The sequence below is a fragment of the Nomascus leucogenys genome, chromosome 7b (assembly GCF_006542625.1).
Source record: "Nomascus leucogenys isolate Asia chromosome 7b, Asia_NLE_v1, whole genome shotgun sequence".
NCBI lineage: Eukaryota > Metazoa > Chordata > Mammalia > Primates > Hylobatidae > Nomascus > Nomascus leucogenys.
Window position 1 is genome coordinate 84,378,725 of NC_044387.1, and position 23,104 is coordinate 84,401,828.

The 23,104-nt window shown below is 34.8% G+C and overlaps 1 protein-coding gene and 1 pseudogene across 1 annotated transcript in view; one reads left to right on the forward strand and one right to left on the reverse strand.

Annotated features, from left to right (window-relative positions):
* The window catches only part of MARCHF1 (membrane associated ring-CH-type finger 1), an 861,096-nt gene that overhangs the window by 404,179 nt on the left and 433,813 nt on the right, over nt 1–23,104 (reverse strand). The gene's annotated exons all lie outside the window — the stretch shown is intronic.
* On the forward strand, nt 9,951–15,101 carry LOC105740068 (annotated as a pseudogene).

Genomic DNA, 23,104 nt, shown 5'->3' on the forward strand with positions numbered 1-23,104 from the left:
CCAGGAGTCTTGGCTAAGGGCTAAAAAGTAATCCTGTGAGCATCTCCCCACCACAACACAAAATACTGCAAGTTAAGACTGGATCACTGTCCAGAAATGTTTGGATTCCAACCAGGTATATTTAACACAATGATTCTCTAGTGTAGATGAGCAAGATTAGATACATGAATAATATAAGATCTGTCACAATAGTATCTACTGGGGACCAACAGGATTCTCAGAATATAGGACTTTCAGTAATAAAATCAAGAGCCCCAAGCAGACCAAGGGGTAAAATTTTTTTTCTATTATTAAAAATAATCTAATAGGCATCCTTCTATATAATCTTTGTATGTATAATCCTAGAAGTAGAATTAATAGTTTTAAAGGCTATAGATTTTTTTTCTTAAATTGTTGTACTCAACTATGTTAAGCAAATACATAACAGTTTATAGGGAAAATAGAAAATATAAAACAAGTAGATCGATAAAGTTTATCTCATTCTGCCAGAATATAACATTAGGAAAAGAAAATCAGTAACACAACTTCATTTTTTAACATACATTTTTCCTAATAACATAGTTCTTGTGGAACTTTTAGGATTAAAAATTATTTTTAATGTGTTAATTGATACACTGGAGTATAATATCCTTCTTTAAACAGCCCATCCTGGATTAACTTAATTTAAATTTTTGAATAACGTAATTAAATTGTGTTCACACAGTGGTTACCATGGAAAACCACCAGCAATAATAGAAACAGTAAGTGTTTGAATGTGAGATTATAATAAACTCTTGTAGCACTCCAGGATTCTGATTTCAGAAGCTTACCATTATCTTTTATATGCATAAACATAAGCATTTCTGTCATTGCAAGCCCATAAATTGTGTCCTACTGTGGTAAATATCAATGACACTTACAATCACGTTTAATCCATACTCGTATTATAATTACCATGTATTGCTACAAAATATTTTCAAGGGAAAGAGAAAAACTTTCATGTCTGTAATTAAAAAGGTTTGCCTTCCATGAGGGGTTCAATAGTTGAGTGGAGGAGTATGCTTTATAGCACAATGCTAAATCTCATACTTTTTTCATTAAGCAACTATCAAAAGTTTTATTCAGATGTCTGAGCTAAAAATAAAGGCTTATCTTCCATAATCTAATACATCATACCATTGAGTGAACTCTGAATAAATTTTGAAGAATTAAAGAACCTTAATTTCATATAGAATAAAATTCAGTAATCCAGCTTAAATTGCTTGAGTTCATATTTTTTATCAATCATTAGAAAACAATCAGGCTATGGGCATAAATATATTTAAAAGAAAGATATCTGAGAGTTTGCTTGTATGTGATATCAATAAAAATGAGACATGCTAGTGAACAGCTATCCTAAACAATCAGTACACTGAGAAAACATTTCTTTAAATACTAGCTACCCAGTTGAATCAACTTTTTTAAAACATTTATCAACAATTTTTTCTCATTAGAGTACACTGGAAATAAAATTATGTAATTGTATCTCACCTAGGACATTGGTTCTTAGCCTAGGTGAGGAGTTATTTTACAATATTCGAAGCACAGTCAAACATCTTCCATATAAGAACAAAATCCTCAGCTTGTGAAGAAATGTAGAATTCATTAGTTTATATCTGAGTAAATCCTTCCAAATTTTCTATGAATAACTAAATTATATAGAAATATATAATACATATTTTAGGCTTGGTGGGCAATGGACAGTATGATCTCTTTCATAATGATTCCACTTCATTGTTTTAACATAAACAACAACCATAGACACTACATAAACAATGTGTTGCAGTAAAACTATTTGACAACATGAGGCTTATGTCAACAAATAAACTAAATCCAAGTGGCTTCAACATTTTCTCAAAGCTATGTTCTCTTCTCTATGCACTGTGACCTATTGCTATAATATGTCATTCAAAAATAGTAATCATTTTTTTTTTTTTGAGATGGAGTTTCGCTGTTGTCATCCAGGCAGGAGTGCAATGGCACAATCTCAGCTCATTGCACCCTTCACCTCTCGGGTTCAAGCGATTCTCCTGCCTCAGCCTCATGAGTAGCTGGGATTACTGGCACCCACCACCATGACCAGCTAATTTTTTTGTATTTTTAGTAGAGACTGGGTTTCACCATGTTGGCCGAGCTGGTCTCGAACTCCTGACCCCAGGTGATCCACTCGTCTCGACCTCCCGAATTGTTGGGATTACAGGCGTGAGCCACCACTCCCAGCCCAAATAGTAATCTTCTAAAGTTCCTGGTGAAAAGTCTCTCCTACAAAAGACAGTTGAGTTACCACTAATAATTTTAGTAAATTGATTTGCTACATGTTCGACTCCTGACTTGCAATAAGTTATCAATCCTTAACAGTAAGTTAAATGCAAAAATAGCATGAGTGAATATCAGTAATAGCAGGCTCATGAAAGGTAGTTGATTCAGCATTACTGTGGGGGAAAATGTCATTTTCCCTTACTTCATGTTTTTATTTGGAGAATTTTTTAAATTATGTTTTTTTCTTCAACTCTTATTTTAGATTCAGGAAGTATATATACAGATTTGTTATGTGTATTGCATGATGCTGTGGTTTGGGCTACAGATGAGAATTTTTAATTAGAGTAACATCCTATGTTTTACCATCTATCTTTATCACTTATCTTCAGAAGATGGGGTGATTGAGTAATTTGATTGGTGGGTTTGGAAGAAGAAACTGCACACACATGGTATGGCATCTTCCAAGTCCGATCTCTTTGTTAGAACACAGGAAACACACTTTATGTTCTGCTCTCTTCCCTGCAATAATGAGCTTAGTAAGACAGGCTTTCCCTATCAGAGGAGAGCTGTGTGCCTGAGTTTAGGTGGGAAGTCAGTATTACTGAGGAGAAAAGTTCTACAAGGCCTGAGGTGTCCACATATCTAAGCCAGATCATCTAATCATCCACTTTTCAGTAGTAATTATAAGAAACATAAACGAGAAGAAGTAAAGATAGCCTGATGGAAATGCTCTTTCTTAAACACACATAATGCTATCAATTTGTTATAGGATCTAATTCCCCTGTAGATGTTTGGAAATATAGGAAACTTCTATTAATTTGGAGTTGTTTAATCATGTCTAAAGATAAGCCTAAAAATCTTCTCAGGATATCATACTTCGATTTTTATGAGCCTATGTCAGGAATCATTTTAATCATCACTTCAAAAAAAAAAGAAGGTATATCTAGAAGCTTATATTCATATTACATGTTTGCCTTTAATCCAATGGTAATGGGTCATAGATTCTAAGAAATTAAAAAATTATTGTGGACTTCAGTGTTCATAAACAATTTGACTACTACTATGAATCAAAACTTGAAGAGAGTACAGTAAGACAATAAAATAATTTCTAGTAAGATAGCAATAGTATATACATACTTTAGGAATTCTTCGTTGCTTATATATTTTTTATCACATTATTATGGCTGTGTTGGATTTAAAATGGCTATGATAAAGGTGATATCATAAAAAGAAATCAATGTCTGATTAATTAGAACTGTTTCATTATCAGGAAATCTAGAATTAAATTTTTGGATGAAAAAGTGATTGTTGTTTCTTTTATGATTATGAGTTAGTTAACAGACTTTAAAGTTGGGAAAAATTCTCAGGAATCTTGCAAATTGGCAAAGGTATTTTGCATCTCTATAACGTATTAAAAAAAATCAACACCGTTGAGGTTTTTCATGTTAGATCAATTTTCTGTACTAAACAGGAAATAACTTTCCTTTGCCTATCGTATAGTGAGTCACATAGGCCTGTTGTACTCTACCAAAATATCTCTGGCACTCAGGCTTCCTGTAACATACAGAACGGCTGCTGAACACATTTAATTCATCCATCTGTTACTCACATGCAGCTATTGTAACTTACAATTCTGTGAGCAATTTGATTACTTAGGTGTTGAATTAGTAGTGTTTGCTTTTATATCATTTGAACTTCAAATGTGGCTATCTAATGTATTTTCATAGCTACATTAGATATTTTAGCTAAATAAAGCAAGTTCACTAAGAGCAACTACTTCTCCCTTAAATGCTAAATGACACACATCAATAGATCTCCTTCACTGAACAAACAACTCCCTTATTTCCATTTGATTAATAAGGAGTTGTCTCTTTCAACAGATACATAAAAAATCAAATGCATTTTTCTTCCAAAAAATTTTAGGGCTATTTTTAAAAAATTTAGAAAAAAGAATCACCAATAAAGTAAAATTCAGCTCAATCAAGTAATCAAAAGAAAATTTTATCCTAAGCAAAGCTATAGAGATAGAGAAAAAATTGTCAAAGAATTAAAGAATTCTCTAAATGAACAAATGTCAGGCATGTATAACTTTCACAAGGCTTGAAAAAAGTCCTGTTGGAAAAAGGTGTTAAAATATGTGTTTGAAGAACACACTAATGGTGATCCAGGGTTGCTAAACTTCACAAGGTAAAAAAATACTTAACGTAATTCCTTGGAAATACATTTCGAAAGATTAATGGAACTCACTTCTAATTGCTTTCTGAAATGACAAATGCTTTCCCTTCAAAAAATCAAAATACTTATGCATTATTACCTTACATATGTACTGCCATGAAATTCATTTTCCAAATGAATCATTAAAAATTGTTCTGAAGATGAGTATCACCACCTTCTTTTTCAGCTCCCTGTAAATATTTCTTCATTTCTCTCTACAGGATTTTCCTTTTTACATGTTAACAGCAAGTTAAAAATAAACTTTGTTTTCTATACTTAAGAGTTCTGTATGGAAAATATAAAGTAGTTCTTTTAAGATTTCTTACCAAAAATTGTCCAAGCTGAACATGACAGTTTTTATTATACGCTAGTGATTATACTTAGGATAAGCAAGGAAGGAGGATATTATCTTATACGCTATCTCACTCCAGTGAGCCCAAGATCAATATGCTGTAAGCCGGAAAGTAAATCTATCTAACATAAAATTAAACTCTTCAAAGATGGCAGTTGCATTTCTTATATTTCTCGGCTAAAGTAATTGCATTTAATATATGCATTTATGCTACAATATTAAGTCTGTATGATTTTAAAGGTGATAGAATTGTAAAAAAAAAAAATCCAAAAAAGTAAAAGAAAATTTAAATCACCCGCATCTTACAATGCAGACATAAATACTGTCAACATCTAGGAAGTTATTTTTCAGTCATTTTGTGATAGGTGATGATAGATAGATAAAAAATAAATGGATACTTTATTTTTAAAAATTATAATCATACTGATTATGGTTTTATATCATCTAACATTATGTCATGACTATTTTGGCCTGCCAATAAACATTTTTAGAACATCTGATTTTTAAGATCAATGTATTTTGTGTTAAAATGTATTTAAATTGAGCATTCATTAATCTATGCAAAGAACCGTGCTTGATGCATGGAGTGTAGAAAGGTTTGCACAACATTTCCAAAGACTAGGAGATGAAGTGCCATATTCATGCTGTTGACACAGAGGAAAATTACTTAATGCTGCAAAAGCACAGCATGCTTTACAATTTCAGAGGAGGAAAAAATTAAGATCCTCTTTCAGAAAGTAATTTAAGGAGTCAATACATTTGAGCTAAGTTGTCAAGGCTGGCTGGACTTTTGACATGTGAAGATGAGAAGAACAGACTTTACAAGTGAAGAGAAATCACGAGCAAAGGAAAAGAGGCAGATGTGTATGTAAAATGTGGACAAAACATCTTGGAAAGTGTGGCATAATACATCAGGTTCATGGGCATGAAAGTCTTATAGAACAAGGAACAGTGAAAGAAAAGAATATAGTAACAAAGGTAAAGGCTATGTCAGTGGTTGAGCTGCAGGTGATTTTCACTTGTACTTTCTTTCCAAATTTGTGATTTTATTAAAAAATATGCACAGTGACAAGAATTTATCTTATGACCTTACAAACATAAATGACCTTACTCATTTGTTCATGTTGACAATACTATGAGGTGGGTGTAAATACTGCAGATGAGAAAATAGGGATAGAGAGGATAAGAAATTTTAAAAAGGGTGCACAACTAGTGGATACCAAAGCTAGATACTGAGCCTAGAAAGGTTTAATCCAAAGTCCAAGCTCTTCGCCAAATTTGCTCTACTGTCTCTCTTTCCTTTCTATTGTTTATAATAAATAATATTAGGAAAAATAAATTAAGCAGCAACATGGTACATGATTATACAAACTTTGTTTGTATAGATACTCCATTTCCATGAACCAATTTATCTTTGATCCAGCCCTATGGATGCAGGAATAAAATAACATCAGAGTGGATTTTCTCATGAGTAAAACTGCAGAATCTGTAGTTTAAAATAGATTTTTAAGGTCCCAAAGTAACTGTTGATTTCCAGTGGTTTTGAATTTGGTCCCCTTAATAAAAACTGTAACCACTGATAAACTTCTTATAGACCTTGTCACAGGAAGTGAGTGAGGTTGGCCAAAGGCTGGCATTTTGAAATTTGTTTTTCTATTTATCTGAAAATATTTTTTGCCATAGTAATTATTTTCAAGAGAGGGAAGGAAAAGATTAATAAGAAAAAAAAATCAGATTTTATTCATACATGAAGCCATTCAGAGCAGAATCCCAGATATGCAGTATTTGTTTGGGACTCAGGAGTCACGAGTTTACCTCACTTTATAAAATGGTCCATTCTTCAGACATCCCAACTCAGTATCTGAATGTTCTATGTACTCCCAGGTGGAAATGCTCTCTACTTAGTGTCTCTAGCTTTAATTACTGTTATGCAATCGTTATCTAACAATGGAAATAATTATTTTAAATCAACCCATTGTTACATTACTACTTGTATTCAACACAAATGAATAATACTTAAAATAAGGAAGATATATTGACAATTTTGTTCAAAAGAAAAAACTGTCTATGAAAATCTTCATGTGTTACCAGTTAAAAGAAGCTTAATGTAAACTAAGAAACATCTAATAATTTTGGTACGAAAATAGAAGATAAATACTTAAGTGGAACATAAGAATGAGAAGGGCTCGACTGAAATTGAAGTAGGACTGACATTTACTGAACCCAATCTCTTTAGAGAAACTGCTCATTTTGGGTGGTGTAGCTGAATTGTTAGTTAACATAACATACTACTTACTCTTAAAATATGTGGACAGAAAATTTGACATAATATATGCATCCTGTTAATAAAGAAAAAATTCTGGTATAAAAAATGAAAGTTAATAATTAAAATTTATAAATACTTGTCCAAAGTTTCTCCCCTTCCAAGTATTTAGTTGCAAAACATTCTGAGGTTTTTTTTTTACTTTCTTCTGATGTCAGTATGCAAGTAACTAAGTTATATATAAATATATTTTAATACTTTTAAATTAAGATATTACATATATGAAGGGAAAAATCTTAATTGTGTATACCTTGTTACATACAACAAATTAGCATAACTACATAATTACCATCTAAGCCAAAATGCAGAACACCCAGTTAACGACCTCCTTTGTCCCACAAAGGCAGCCATTATTCTGACTTCAGAAAGCCACAGACTACTTTTGGCTGTTTTTGAACTTCATATAAATGAAATCATACATTATGTAGATGTTAGTGACTGGCTGCTTTCACTTAATGTACTGTAAGATTCATCCACATTTTTGCAGTCGGAGTTTTTCAAAATCTTTCTGCATTATATGACTATACTATGTTATATTTACCCATTAACTGTTATTGGACATTTGGATTTTTTTTTTCAGTAACAGAACATAACTAATAGTGCTGCTAGGAACATTCTTGTATAGATCTTTTGGTGAACTTATACTCTTAACTGTTGGGCCAATACATAGTAATGGAATTTCTGGGAAAAAGCATAGATTCAGATTTAGTAATTATGTCTAATCCTTCTCCGAAATGGTTTTATCAATTTACATTCCCAACATACCATATGAGAATTCCAGTTGCTCTACATCCTCACAAATACTTAGAAATATCAGTAATTTTAAAAATGTCATATATTTTGGTGTATGTATTAGTAGTAGAAACTCATTTGAGATTTAGTTTGCATTTCTCTGATACTAAGACATTTATATTTTAAAGAGTTTTTAAAGAAGGGAAAAGAGGAATGGATCACTATTTCTAATCCACAATTTGGGCAGGTATCAAGATAAACTATGACAATCATGAATATGTCTCCTAAGGAACATAGTCAACTTTATTAATTCAGAGAGTGCTAGCAAAATTAAAATAAAATTCTAGAATAGAATGCATATGTCATAGAAAGGCTAAATATTAATAGAACTAAAAATACTAGTTTTTATTATTTTGTGGTATAATCAATGCTAATTTTAAGCTGCCAAAATGCTACACACACTTCCAATCACTTCCAAATTTGGATAAAAAATTTGATTTGGGAAAAATATTTCAAACATGACAATTTTATTGTATTTGAGACAGACTTAAATGTTTGTATTTTCTTTCTTTTTTACAATGAGGCTTCACACTTTTGACATGTAAAATGGGACAGTGCAACTTGATGTGATTAGTGTTCCCTTCTTAGACTATGTCATTCCTTCTACTGGTTAGATTTGTATTTCAGATGACTACAAATAAGACAAGCCTAACAAGATTCATAATTCTGGTCTTGCAGCTGAAAGAGTTTCAATTTTAAATAAATTGCTGGCACTGTCCTTGTAAGGAACTGGCAAAAACAGTTACATCCATTGAAACTAAAATTTAATGTGGGAATTTTGCATATTATATTCAGCAAACAAACACTTTCATGTGAGGAAAAAAGGGGGAAAGGGTTGTTTTATAACAATGAAGTTATGAAAATTTTAAGTCATAGAGGTGCTGTCTTTATATTTTCAGTGCATTGGAAGTTTTTATGTGTGACTTCTTGATTCTGATATTCATTTTAAACTTGTTAAATTCAAGAAATAACTTTTCCAGCACTAAAATGAAACAGGTTGCCTGGTTAGCTTGCACAGTAATTTTAGAGTAAACTATATACACAGTTAAAACAAATGCTATAGAAATTGTCCCCAGTAAAGAAAGACAGACTGTCTATGGACTCTTGGTAAAACGTAAAATGCGCCCAGGATTTAATGTGTATCCATTTTATAAAAATTCTAAGATGATATATGTGATCAAACCTAATTTTAAAATTAGCATACTGTTTGAATATTTAACATGTACACTCACACAAGCAGAGCTTCATGAGCAAGGGGATCTTTGTATAAAGCTTCAAAATTTTTTCTCTCCTCCAAATGAAGTATAATAAATGAAGGAATGAAGTTTGTACATCTTCTTTCTGTTATTTTGTTATCCAAGTTCTCCTCTTTTTTTAATGATTGCCCACTTCTGAATTAGGCATTTGATGTTGAATGGGGTATATATAGTTTACTCATGTTAGAAAAGCTCCAACTAGATGTTCAAGCTCTTGAGAAATTCTTTATGTAATTCATGTAATTCTCTACAGTAGAAAAAATGGAAAGAAAGTGCCTTTGTCAACTTCACTCACTCATTCTTTTTTCACTGATTCACTCTTTCTATTCATAAATATTTACTTAATATTATCTATATGCCAATTATTCTGCTGGGCCAAAGGGATTAAAATACAACAACACATCAACATAGTGTCTTTGATTGAAGATGCTACCCTCCCAGTAGCTAGACAAAACAAAAATGTAAGATAAAGCAGAACGACAAGCACAAGAGGACAGGCAATCAGACAATGGATAGGGAAGAAGAGCTAGGCGTGGTGGCAGAGGACTCTTTTTGGCATTTAGGTGGACTTTACAATTATTATAACGCTAGGGTAGTTGGTATTATGACTTGCACTTTATGGATGAAGAATCTAGGACAAAGAATGTAATTGACTTGAGGCAATCTGAACTGCATTATCACAATGACAGAAAGGTAAGTTGCTGTATTCTTTTTTGATTGAAAACTCTGGATAGAAATGGCATTTCAATCAAGTTTGCAGCAGCCTTTGAACAAAACATTAAAATTCTGATTTAATTTATATATCAATATTACAAAGACTAAAGACTAAATATAAAAAAGTAATTTCTAAAGTAACAATCAAGGAAAATTGGACATGCCAAGAGTGGTAAAAATCTACTTTAAGGACTTTTAAATTTCTTTTCACTGGGTTTTAAATTTTTAACCACAATGAAATTAAAATATATTATTTTCTTAATATAACTTTTGAAATCTCACTGTTCTATTGTTTTCTATACTGTAGTAATTGTCCTCAAGATACCAATGGGACAAAGGGGAAAAAATAAGAGACCTATATGTGCTTCTATTTAAGAAGCTTTGTAACTTTTAAATAGAGAGAACACATAACATATTGTTTATACCAAAACATATTTGAAATTTAAAATAGGCACAAATAGGCCGGGCGCGGTGGCTCACACTTGTAATCCCAGCATTTTGGGAGGCTGAGGCGGGCGGATCACGAGGTCAGGAGATCGAGACCACGGTGAAACTCTAACTCTACTAAAAATACAAAAAATTAGCCGGGCGTGGTGGCGGGCGCCTGTAGTCCCAACTACTCGGAGAGGCTGAGGCAGGAGAATGGCGTGAACCCCGGGTGGTGGAGCTTGAAGTGAGCCGAGATCGCGCCACTGCACTCCAGCCTGGGTGACAAAGCGAGACTCCATCTCCCCCGCCCCCCGCGCAAAAAAAAAAGGCACAAATAATTCTGAAAAAGAATCATCCAAATATTTTAATAGGGCTTAAGTAGGATACTTTCTCTCATCAAACTTTCATTGTAACTTTATTTCCTCTATATCCAGCTACATTAATCTTGATATTTAAAATTATGATAGAGAAGTTATGAAATTAGACAACTAGGTACATTTGTTAGGATCACTGCTTCCTTGCTGCACATATTCAAACAAATTACTTTACCCTCCTAAGTCTTTCATCAGTAAAATGGCAGCAATAATAATGGCTGCCTCATAGAATTATTACAGGCAAAGCACTTAAAGCAGTGCCTGTACAGAGAAAAAACATCAATGAAGGTTAGCTACTAATTTTTATCTACAGTTGTATGTACTTAAAATTATCATATATATTTATCCTTTTCTGCTGCAATAATTCTGGTGCTATAGTGATCAGATTGACTTAACAATTTTTTCAGAAAAGCTCTTACAGTTCATTTTTGCCAATTAAGTATTTTTTTCCCTTCATCAGAACACTGCTTAAAAATCATGCCAACTGTAGCACCTTCTTATGCTAACCAGGTATATATATCAATATCTCAGTGATAACACACTTAAGCATATGTAGGTAAATTGTATGACAGTATCACAGACGATGAAATCAGGGTTTGGGAGCTATAATAAGTGGTAGAAATAACCACCTGCTCCTCAGGTTAAGTGATTTGTTCCAGGCCACATGACATTTTTTGCAGGGCAGGACTAGATCCCATATATTCTGATTTCTAGTGCATGGTTGGTTGTTTTTAGCATGGTAATATAATATATTGTTTAACTAAGACACTTTTGGGAAAGAAAGAGGGTGCTATAAAAAAACACATTGGAAATATATATATATTATATATATAATATATAGTATATATAAAATAAATATATATTATATATAATATATATAAAATAAATATATAATATATATATATAAAAATATATAAAATAAATATATATATCATATATATATATAATATATAATATCTATATATTATATATAAAAATATATAAAATAAATATATATATTATATATATATATAAAATATATATATATAGCTAATTTGTTGTCTCAGGCAAACCGGGATTATGGCATACCAGCCATGAATTAATAGATAAAATAGAAACTTTGTCAAGTATTTTAATATGGAGAATTTAACGTGGGGTATTTTTAAGGTATACAGAAATGAAAAAGCAAACAGGGAACACTAAGTTGGACAATAACTGTAAGAACCAACCCTCATTTCTTGGGGTGGGAAAACAAAAATAAGGACATTGATATTTTCAAACCTTAGAAGTTCAGAGGAGGGCACCAGAGATCTAGAATTAAAACCCTTTGGGGAATGGGTACCAACTGATAATTTCTGATACCTCAGAAATTCAACAGAGGACCCCAGGAGAATCGGGACTCAGACCTTTGGGGAAGGCATGAGGTCCAGGTGATGATGTTACCTTAGGAGTTTGGAAAAAGGACTTGTGGTTTGGGCCTTTGAAAATGGTGTTTTTTGTTTTTTTTCTGGTGTGATGATTAATTTTATGCCTCACTTTGGCTGGGCCATAGTGCCCAGATATTCAGTCAAACTTTATTCTAAACGATTCTGGAAGTGTTTGTCTATCCAATGCCTGTTCCACCATCATATTTTGAAAACACAGAGTCTGTTTTTACAAGTTTATAGCTGGAGAGGAATTTTGCCTTAGATAAATCACAGGTTTTGGTTCACTAGGTACATTGTCAAAGAGCACTGTGACTCATCCATGTATGATTTAGATGATATTTTTGATAATCTTGATAATTTGATAATTTTGATGATTTTTTAAGATGAGACGACTTTAAAGTTGATGCTGAATGAGTTAAGACTTTTGGGGCTATTTGGATGAAATGAATGTACTTTGCATGAGATAGGGATGTAAGATAATTTGGGGGGTGGCAGGCACAGAATGCTGTGGATTAAATTGTGCCATGCCCCCAAATTCATATGTGGAAGCCTGAACCCCCAGTGTGACAGTATCTAGAGATGAGGACTTTAGGAGGTAACAAAGGTTAAATGAGGTCAAAAAAGTGAGGCTCTAATCCCATGTTTGCTGGCTTTTTAAGAAGAAGAAAAGAGAAATCTCTTTGTCTCACTGTGTGAGGACACAGCAAGAAGGCTGATATCTGCAAGCAAGGAAGATAGCCCTCACCAGAAACTGCATTGGATGGAACCTCAATCTTGGACTTCTAGCCTCCAGAACTGTGAGAAAATAAATTTCTGTTGTTTAAGTCACCCTGTCTATGGTATTTTTGTTATGGCAGCCTGGGCTGACTAAGTGTTTTTTGGGTAATATTAACATTTAAATTGGTGCTGTAATTGAATGCATATATCTCCCCAAAATTCAAATATTCAAAGTGTTAACCCCCAAAGTGATGACATTAGTATGTGGGGCTTTTTGAAAGGTATTTAGATCATGACGGTAGAGCCCTGATGAATGGGATTAGTGCCTTCATAAAGGAGGCCTCAGGAGGCGTGTTTGCCCCTTCCACCGTGAGAAGTTACACTGAGAATATGGTTGTCTTTGAGAAAATGGGGCCTCATCAAACACTGAATATACTAGTCCCTAAATCTTGGACTTCTCAGCTTCCAGAAATAAATACATTTCCGTTGTTTATAAGCTACCAGCGTACGGTATTTGTTATAGCAGCCCAAAAGACTAAGACAAAGGTGAGTAAAACAGATTACTTTCCCTAATGTGGGGGTGGGGTTTATCCAATCAGTTGAAGGCTTAAATAGACCAAAGACAGATGCTTCCTGAAAAAGAATTCTTCCAGGAAGACACACTTGCAACTTGAACTAAAACTTCTCCCTCAGTCTACAGCACACTGGCCTACCTCATCAATTTTGGATTTACCAAATCTCCATAATGGTATCAGTGAATTCTTTGAAATAAATCTTTCTGTATATAAAGGCACAGCCTGGAGATATTTTGAGTTCAGTTCCAGGCCATAACAACAAAGTTAATACTGCAATAAAGTGAGTCACATTTTGTTTTGTTTCCCAATGCATATAAAAGTTATGTTTATACTATCTTGTAGTCTATTAAGTGCAATAGGCATTATATCAACAAAACAATGTACATACCTTAATTAAAAAAAACCTTATTGCTAAAAAAAAAAAAAGCTAATGATTGCCTTATCCTTCAATGAGTCATGATCTTTTTGCTGGTAAGGGCTCCGGCCTAGATTTTGATGGCTGTTGACTGACCATGATGGTGTTTGCCAAAGGTTGGGCGTCTGTGCCAATTACTTGAAATAAGACAATGAGATTTGCCACATTGACTGACTCTTTCTTTCACAAAATATTTCACTATAGCATGCTAAACTATTTGATAGCATTTTACCCACAGTAGAAGATTTTTTAAAACTGGAGTAAATCCTCTCAAACCCTGCTGCTGCTTTATCAACTAAGTTTATGTAATATTCTAAATCCTTTGTTGTCATTTCAACAATGTTCACAGCATGTTCACCAGGAGCAAATTCTATCTCAATAAACTACTTTCATCCCCACTCCTGCCATAGAGAAGATGGAGCTGATCCAGAAGGCTAAGCTAGCTGAGTGCTATGATGACATGGGTATCTGCATGAAGGCCATGACCAAGCAGGGCACCGAGCTGTCCAATGAGGAGTACAACCTGCTTTCTGTGGCCTATATGAATGTGGTTGGGGGCTGCAGGTCCACCTGCAGGGTCATCTTAAACATCAAGCAGAAGACAGACACCTCCAACAAGAAGCTGCAGCTGATTAAGGACTATCAGGAGAAAGCGGAGTCTGAGCTGAGATCGATCTGCACCACGGTCCTGGAATTGTTGGATAAATATTTAATAGCCAATTCAACTAATCCAGAGAGTGGGGTCTTCTATCTGAAAATGAAGGGTGATTACTTCCAGTACCTTGCTGAAGTTGCATGTGGTAATGATCAAAAACAAATGATAGATAATTCCTAAGGAGCTTACCAAGAGGCATTTGATATAAGCAAGAAAGAGACACAATCCACACATCCAATCTGCCTGGGGCTTGCTGTAAACTTTTCTGTGTTTTACTGTGAGTTTCTTAATAACCCAGAGCTTGCCTGCATGCTGGCTAAAACAGCTTTTGATGAAGCCATTGCAGAACTTGATACACTGAATGAAGACTCATCCAAAAGACAGCACCCTCATTATGGAGTTGCTTAGAGACAACCTAACACTATGGACTTCAGACTACAGGAGAAGAATGTGATGCAACAGAAGGGGCTGAAACTAAATCCGGACATGGTGTCATCCTTCTTCCCTTCAAGAAACCTTTTTACACATCTCCATTCCTTATTCCACTTGGATTTCCTACAGCAAAGAAACCCATTTATGTATATGGAATCATCTGTTTATAGTCTTTTCACACTGCAGCATTGGGAAAACTTCATTCCTTGATTTATCTTGGCCTTCCTGGTGTGCAGTTCCTGCTGTAGAAAAGTATTAATACCTTCATTTCATATAAACATAAGCAACTTCCAAGCACTTAGGTAGAAGACTAAAAATGTATCTAGTATTTAAGTAATCTGAACCAGTTCTGCAAGTGACTGTGTTTTGTATTACTGTGAAGATATGAAAATGTAGTTAATTACAATTTAAAGAGTGTTCCACATAACTTCTTAATTTCTACATTCCCTCCCATACTCTTCAGGGTTTCCCTTCAATAAGCAACTTTTCCATGCTCCTAATGTATTCCTTTTTAGTAGGAATCCAGAAGTATTAAATTGAATGGAAAAGCACTTGCCATTTCTAGCTGGAGGTCACAAATTGAAATGCCTCCTATATCACATATTATGGAGGTCCTATATATCTGTGGCAACAGGGACTTTCCTTATTCACTCTTTATTTGCTGCTATTTAAGTTGACAACCTCGCTTCCCAATAAAAATTCACTTACACCTCCTGCCTTTGGAGTTCTGGTATTCACTACTGTGTAATACAAGTAGCATGTTGCTGCCAGAATACAAGCATTGCTTTTGGGAAATTAAAGTATATGTCATTTCTTAATACACTACAAAGGGGAAATAAAAGTATACAAGTACCAGTCTAAAACTTTAGTAGTTTTCCATGCAGATAAGTGCACATGTCAGGGGGTGTCCAGTTTGTCTAGTATTGTTATTTAGAGATTTGGATCACTACAGTGCATTGCTAATCATTGACTGTAGTCCCAAAAAAGCCTTGTGAAAATGATATGCCCTATGTAACAGCAGAGTAACATAAAATACAATTACATCTTATAAACAACAACAACAAAAAACCACTACATTATTTGCTTATCCATAAGAAACAACTCCTGGCTGAGGCAGGAGGATTGCTTGAGGCCAGTAGTTTCAGACAAACCTGGGCAACATAGCAATGCCTCATCTCTGCAATTTTTTCTAATTAGCCAGGTGTGGTGGTATGCACCTGTAGTCCCAGCTACTCGGGAGGCTGAGGTGGGAGGACTGGTTGAGCCCAAGATTTCAATGCTGCAGTGAGCCATGATCATGCCATCGCACTCCAGCCTGGGTTACAGAGCAAGATTCCATCTCTAAAAAATCTTTATATAGTAAAAAAAAAAAAAAAAAAAAAAAAAAAAAAAAAAAAAAAAAAAGAAGGAACTCCACATCTGTTCAAGTGTGATCATGAAATTGTAACAATTCAGTCATATCTTGAGGTTCTGCTTCTACTTCTAGTTCTCTTGCCGATTCCACCGCATGTGTAGTTACTTCCTCTCCTGAAGTCCTGAACCATGCAAAGTCATCTATTAGGACTGAAGTCAACTTCTCCTAAATTCCTGTTAATGTTGATATGTTGTTCTCCTGCCCTGAATCACAAATATTCTCAATGACATCTGCAATGATGAATCCTTTCCAGAGGTTTTCAATTTATTTTGCCCAGATTCAATCAAAGGAATCACCATCTATGGAAGCTACACTAAACCTTAAAAACTGTGTTTCTTAAATAATACCTGAAAGTTGAAATTACCTTTTTATCTATGGCTGCAGAATAGGTGTTGTGTTAACAGACACACAAACAAAATTCATCTCCTTGTATATCTCTATCAGAGCTCTGGAGTCATCTAGGATTTGTTGCTTAATCTAAAGTGTACAAGCAGAGTAGATTTAACAGAATTCTTAAGGGCCATACAAATTTCTAAATGGTAAATGAGCATTGGCTTCAATTTAAAGTTACCGGCTGCATTATCCCCTAACAGAAGAGTCAGCCTGTCTTTTGAAGCTTTGAAGTCGGGCATTGACTTATCTTCCCTAGTTATGAAAGTCCTAGGTGGTACCGTCTTCTAGTAAAAGGATGTTTTCATCTACATTGAAAATCTGTTTTTAAAGGTAGACACCTTAATTAATTATCTTAGCTAGATTTTCTGGATAACTTGCTGAAGCTTCTCCATTAGCATTTGCTGCCTCAACTTGCTCTTTATGTTATGGAAATGGCTTCTTTCCTTTAACCTCATAAACCAGCCTCTGCTAGATTCCATCCTTTCTTCTGCAGCTTCCTCAGTCTCTCAGCCTTTACAGAATTGAAGAGAACTGGGACCTTGCTCTGATTAGTCTTTGACTTAAAAGAATGTTGTAGATGATTGATCTTCTAACCAGACCACTAAAACTTTCTCCATATCAACAATAAGGCTGTTTTGCTTTCTTATCATTCATGGATTCACTGGAGTAGAACTTTAATTTCCTTTAAGAACTTTACATTTGCATTCACAACTTGGCTAACCGGTACAAGAGGCTTAGCTTTCAGCCTATCTCAACTTTCAGCATACCTTCCTCACTAAGCTTAATTATTTCTAGTCTTTGATTTAAATTGAGAAATGTGTGACTTTTTCTTTCACTTGAACACTTAGTGGCTATCGTATGGTAATTAGTTGGCCTAATTTTAGTTTTGTGGTGTATCAGAGAATAGGAAGGTCCGAGCAGAGGGAGAGAGACAGGGGAAGGGCCTGATGACGGAGCAGTCAGAACGCACACAACAGTCTTATGTAGGAGTGTTCCGAAACAACTCCAACAGTAACATCAAAGATCACTGGTCACGGATCACCATACCAAATATAATAACCATGAAAAAGTTTGAAATAGTGTGAGGATTACCAAAATGTAACAGAGACTTGAAGTGAGCACATGCTATTGAAAAAACAGTGCAGACAGACTTGCTCAACACAGGGTTGCCACAAACCTTCAGTGTGTAAAAACAACAAAATTGCATTGTGAAATGCAATAAAAGTGAAGCTCAACAAAATGAGGTGTGCCTGTATGTATACCGTTGCTTCTATTTCTCTTGAGAACCCAAATATATTTGACTAATTCTTGTACCTGAGAAATTCAGAGAGGAGCACACTAGGAGCTGAGGCTCAGATCTCTGAGGATGGTTTGATGCTTGGCTAATGATGGTACTTCAAGCTTGTGGAGATTGGACATTGTGACCTGGAACTGAGGCCTCTGGGGAGCAGGCACTACCCATCTGCTTTTGGTATCTGTGTGTGTGCACATCAAGGCTGGTTCTGGAAATGACTATACCAGCTTGAGATGTAAACCAACTGCAGTTGATTGTGTGAAACACCATCTGCTAGAATGATGTTGATATAAACAAGATTTTTCTCCCTGCCTTTTCATTTTCCTCAGTGTCCCCAATTAGGTAAAACTAACAGCTGAGAAGAGAAGGTAGTTCTCAGAGCCTCAGGCTCAGCCTCTCCAAGGAGTACATAAGAGTGGCTTTGGGACACAGTTCATCCTTGGTGGTCATGTATACGTACTTGAACTTCCATTCAAAACAATACCAGTTTTATGCTTCCATATAACAAGTTACACGTATAGTTGTATAAATGAAATCACTCTCATCTTCTCCCTAACAAGGGTGGTATAAAAGCTAAATCTCATGTATTCATCTCTAAGTGACCATAATTTACACTTGTCTAGTGATGTTCAGTAGTCCTCTATTTCAGTCACAGTCCCACTGGAATACTCTGCAACCTCAAGACTAAATCCTAAAGTAAGCCACCACCACCAAGCCTTACATAAAATAATAAATGAAATGAGGGAAGAGAAAAATTAGCCAATACATACATATACATACAAACATATATATATACACATATATATTCTCACATACCGAAATATATGATAAAAACATGCATAGTAGAGGTTTTATTTTATAGTTAATAACAAAAGATACAGTTGAATTTTTAACTTATTTTATTATCAATGTCATATGCCTTTTGTCTTTGGTAAAAAGGAATGAACTCACATCTTTACTCCTAGGATATCTGAATTTTCAGTGGTTTTCCATATATAAATATATAACATATATAAATATAACACAAATATATACATATATAAAACATATGCATGCACATGTGTGTCCGTGTGCACACACGCATGCACACACACACACACACAATTTTCCATTAACCTTTGCAGTTGGACTTGGAGGCATCCCAGATAATCTTTTGGGTTTGCTGACATATTTGGAGTAGTGACCTAATTTTTCCTCGTAATCAGGATCAATCAAGCCAACCAGTGCAATAACTTGCCTGTTGGTTCAATGGCAAGAGAAGCACAAATTGGCCAAGTGGCCATTTCAACTTATAATTCACTAAAAGCATTATCGTGTCTTCTGCTGAAAGTACTTTTTCCTTAGGAGGTAAAAAATTGAAACTAGCAGAGTCTAAATTATAGGAAATAAAGCAAAAAATTTTTAAATGGATTATTAAGAAAAATAGTGAGAGATGTGACTCCATCCTCTACCCCTTGATTCCCAGACCCATATATCCTGGTATAGGGCACATAACAGAACATATTGATCAATGGCTCAAAACATATTTTCCATTATATAAGATAAAATCTCTCTTTTTTAAAACGGGAGATGATCTCTAAATTGCATTGGAATTAAGTTTTCAATAGACCATTCCACCATCCTTTCAGGCCACCTGCTTTACAGTGACAAAGTGCATGAATAAAACCAGATAATTCTCTGAGTATGAACCCACTTGGCACACTTCTTTTAGTGTGACATAAGGATGTTGGTCTTAGGAAATGTTATGTGAAATAAAATGAAAGTAAATAAGGCCACAGATATTTTTGCTAATGTAAAGCTTTGGGGCACAAAAAGCAAATGTATATCTACAATATAATCTCGATCCAATGATGGCAAATTACTGTCTCCTCCCTGATGTAAGGCACGCAATCACTCAGCAATGAGGTGACTGGCTGGCCCCCATTAGGAAGGTGCCATTTGAGGGTTTTGTACTGATCTCTGCTCTTAAAAGAGTTAGGCATTCAGTAGTGGTGGCAGCCAGATATGCAATGGTAAGGAAAAGTGCACACTGTGGAGCTAACTACATAGCCTCTAGCTCTGCCACAACGGCCACACTGTGCCCTCGCACACTGAACAACTACCCGGGTTGCTGGGTGAAAAGAAAGATCCACTTATTCCTTTAACCTGAATGATGCACCTGTATTAGTCGGTTTTCATGCTGTTATGAAGAAATACCCAAGACTGTGTAATCTATAAAGGAAGGAGATTGAATTAAGTCACAGTTTCACGGGGCTGGGGAGGCCTCAGGAAACTTACAATCATGGTGGAATGGGAAGCAAACACATCCTTCTTTACATTGTGGCAGCAAGGAGAAGTGCAGGGTGAAGCAGGAGGCAGGAACTCCTTATAAATAAAACCATCAGATCTGGTGAGAACTCACTCAGTATCATGAGAACAGAATAGGGGAAACCTGCACCATGACTCAATTATCTCCACCTAGTCCTGCCTTTGACACGTGGGGATTCAAGATGAGATTTTGGGTGGGGACAAAGCCAAACCGTATCACCAATTAAGGTAAGAAAAAAATGCAGATGACCTGGTGCAATCTCCTTTCTTACTAACCCTCTGGTAAATTAGACTGATTATATTTGCTAGTAGGTAGAGACTTTATATTTGAAATGCCCTGAGCAGTATATTTCTGGCTAAAGATGACTTACAATAAACAGAACTCTCAGTCTTTGAGGCACAGCTCCAGGCACGGTTGGGAAACTCTCTGGGATATAAAACAGAGCTGTTTTGTAATTTAAATGTGCCCACTATGTTAGCTGATCCCATAACCTCATGTAGAGACCTCATCTGTTATTCTTCAGCCTTTTGACTTCCTGTATCCTTGATAATTATTTAATAAAGCTTGATACTGGGTAAGATGTCTGATGCAGATGACTCATTTGACAATCCAATTGTGCATGTTAGCTCGCTAAGGAAAAGCCTGACTGGTATCCGCAGAACATATTTTCTTGTTATCTTGTTATTCAAGTGTCCTCTGTAGTGGGTGGTCTGTGATAATCACTCTTCACACTCTATGCTCATTTTGAGAGGCTCATCCACATAGCTCTTCTCCATTGCTCCTTGTCATCAGTTTACCAACTCTGATATTTTTCTACATACCTGACCATCAAACCAACTGTTAGCAACTAATGACAAATATGTTTATCTCTTTATTTTTGGGTATATCTTAAGTCAGACAAAAAAGCCAACAATATCTACTTATTCCAAGTTCTGCCTAATTGAAAGATGGCCTTTTGACACTGCTTTTCAGGGACATTTGTGGTTGGGGTTTTAATTACACAGCATTTTTCAGCTGATGTCAGCATAACATGCAGAACTATTAATCCTAAGGAACTGCTTATGATGCCACATGTTTGAACTGACTAGAGAATTCAATGCAGAAGAGAAAGGTGTTATAGGACTGTTATGGACCGAATGTTTATGTCTCTCCAGAATTGATATGTTGAAATCCTAAATGGTATTAGGAGGTGGGAGTTTTGGAGATAACAAGGTCATGAGGGTGACACCCTCACAAACGGAGTTAGTGCCCTTCTAAGAAGAAATAGGAAATTATTTTCTTCCTCTCTCCACTCTCCACCGTGTGATGATACAGTGAGAAGATGGCCATCTGCAAATGAGGAAGAGTGTCCTTAAGAGACACCAAAACGGCTAGTGTCTTGATTTAAAATTTCCAAACTAAAAAACAAAGAAATAAATTTCTGTTGTTTAGCCACTAAGTTTTTGATATTCTATTATATAATGGCAGTTTGCAAATGACTAAGAAAAGGAGTTCAAGCCACCTGTTCATTTGTGTCTTCCGTCTTATTTATTTAAATATTCTATTTTTACTGCACTGGTGTTGATATATACACGTATATATTTATCTATTTCTGTAAATATCTCTAAATATGCCAGAAAGAGGCAGAAGATATACCTGCTTATACATAAATATGTATGCATATGATAGTTAAATACATGAATAATGTAATAAGTTGTATGTGTGTGTTTGTGTGTGTGTGTTTCATATATGTTTCCTCTATGTCCACCATTGTATCTTTGCACAATATGGGAAATGCATCAGGCGTAACATCAAAAGTTCAGAAAGTACTCTGTTCCTAGACAACACATACCATATAGCTGTTTACTGGGATTCTCTTTAGTTTTATAAAATATTTGTGTGTTTTAGCAAAATTATAAAATAAATATTGAACTTCTGAATCAGTATTGGAAAAATAAATCAAGAATTAAAAGGACACAGTATATATCCATTTGGCTGATTATCTCTTAAAGGATTTTTCCTCATTTGGAAAACAGGACTGATAAGAGTAACTACTTCACGATGTTGCTAAAGGAATAACATGAGATAAATATATAAAGTTTGGATCAGAGTAAACTCTCAATACTTGTTTTCATAATGTTTGTTATTTTTTATGTCAAGCATTATAGTAGTAAATTTGGGGAGACATAGAGGTATAAGGTATGATATTTTCTTCCTCGGAGTTTCCAACCTAGCTAAAGACAAAATAATACAAGGATTAAATAGCACCCTGCTTAAATTTAGAAGTCTTATGCTTGAATCCTACTCTGCTAAACAGGCCATGCATCCTTGAGAGGGTAACTTGTTTTTTTCTGAAAGTCTACGACTTTATCTAAAATAGAAATAATAATGGATATTTCAAAGATTTAAGTAGTGATTTGTATGATACAAACACTGTAAGCTTTAAGAGTGAAAAGAAGGGCAAACTCAGTCTTAGCTGTGGTTGTCAAGAAAAGCTTCAGGAAGGTGTTAGGATTGAGCTAGGCACTGAACGGAGTCAAATAAATTAAAGAGAAGAAAAGAACATTCTAAGAAACCACGAAATGGAAAGAACATGAGTAAATGTTGAGGCAGAGATAAACATGACAGATGTGGCACCAGTTGGAAAATGTAGGTATCGGATTAGGATTAGTTATGTAGGTTAAATAGAAGTAAAGGATAAATGCTTGGATTCTGGATGACTCTTCCTGCTTTCATATCCTTGCCTTGCTGTTTACTTTGTGTGACCTTTTTGGGTCCTACTCAG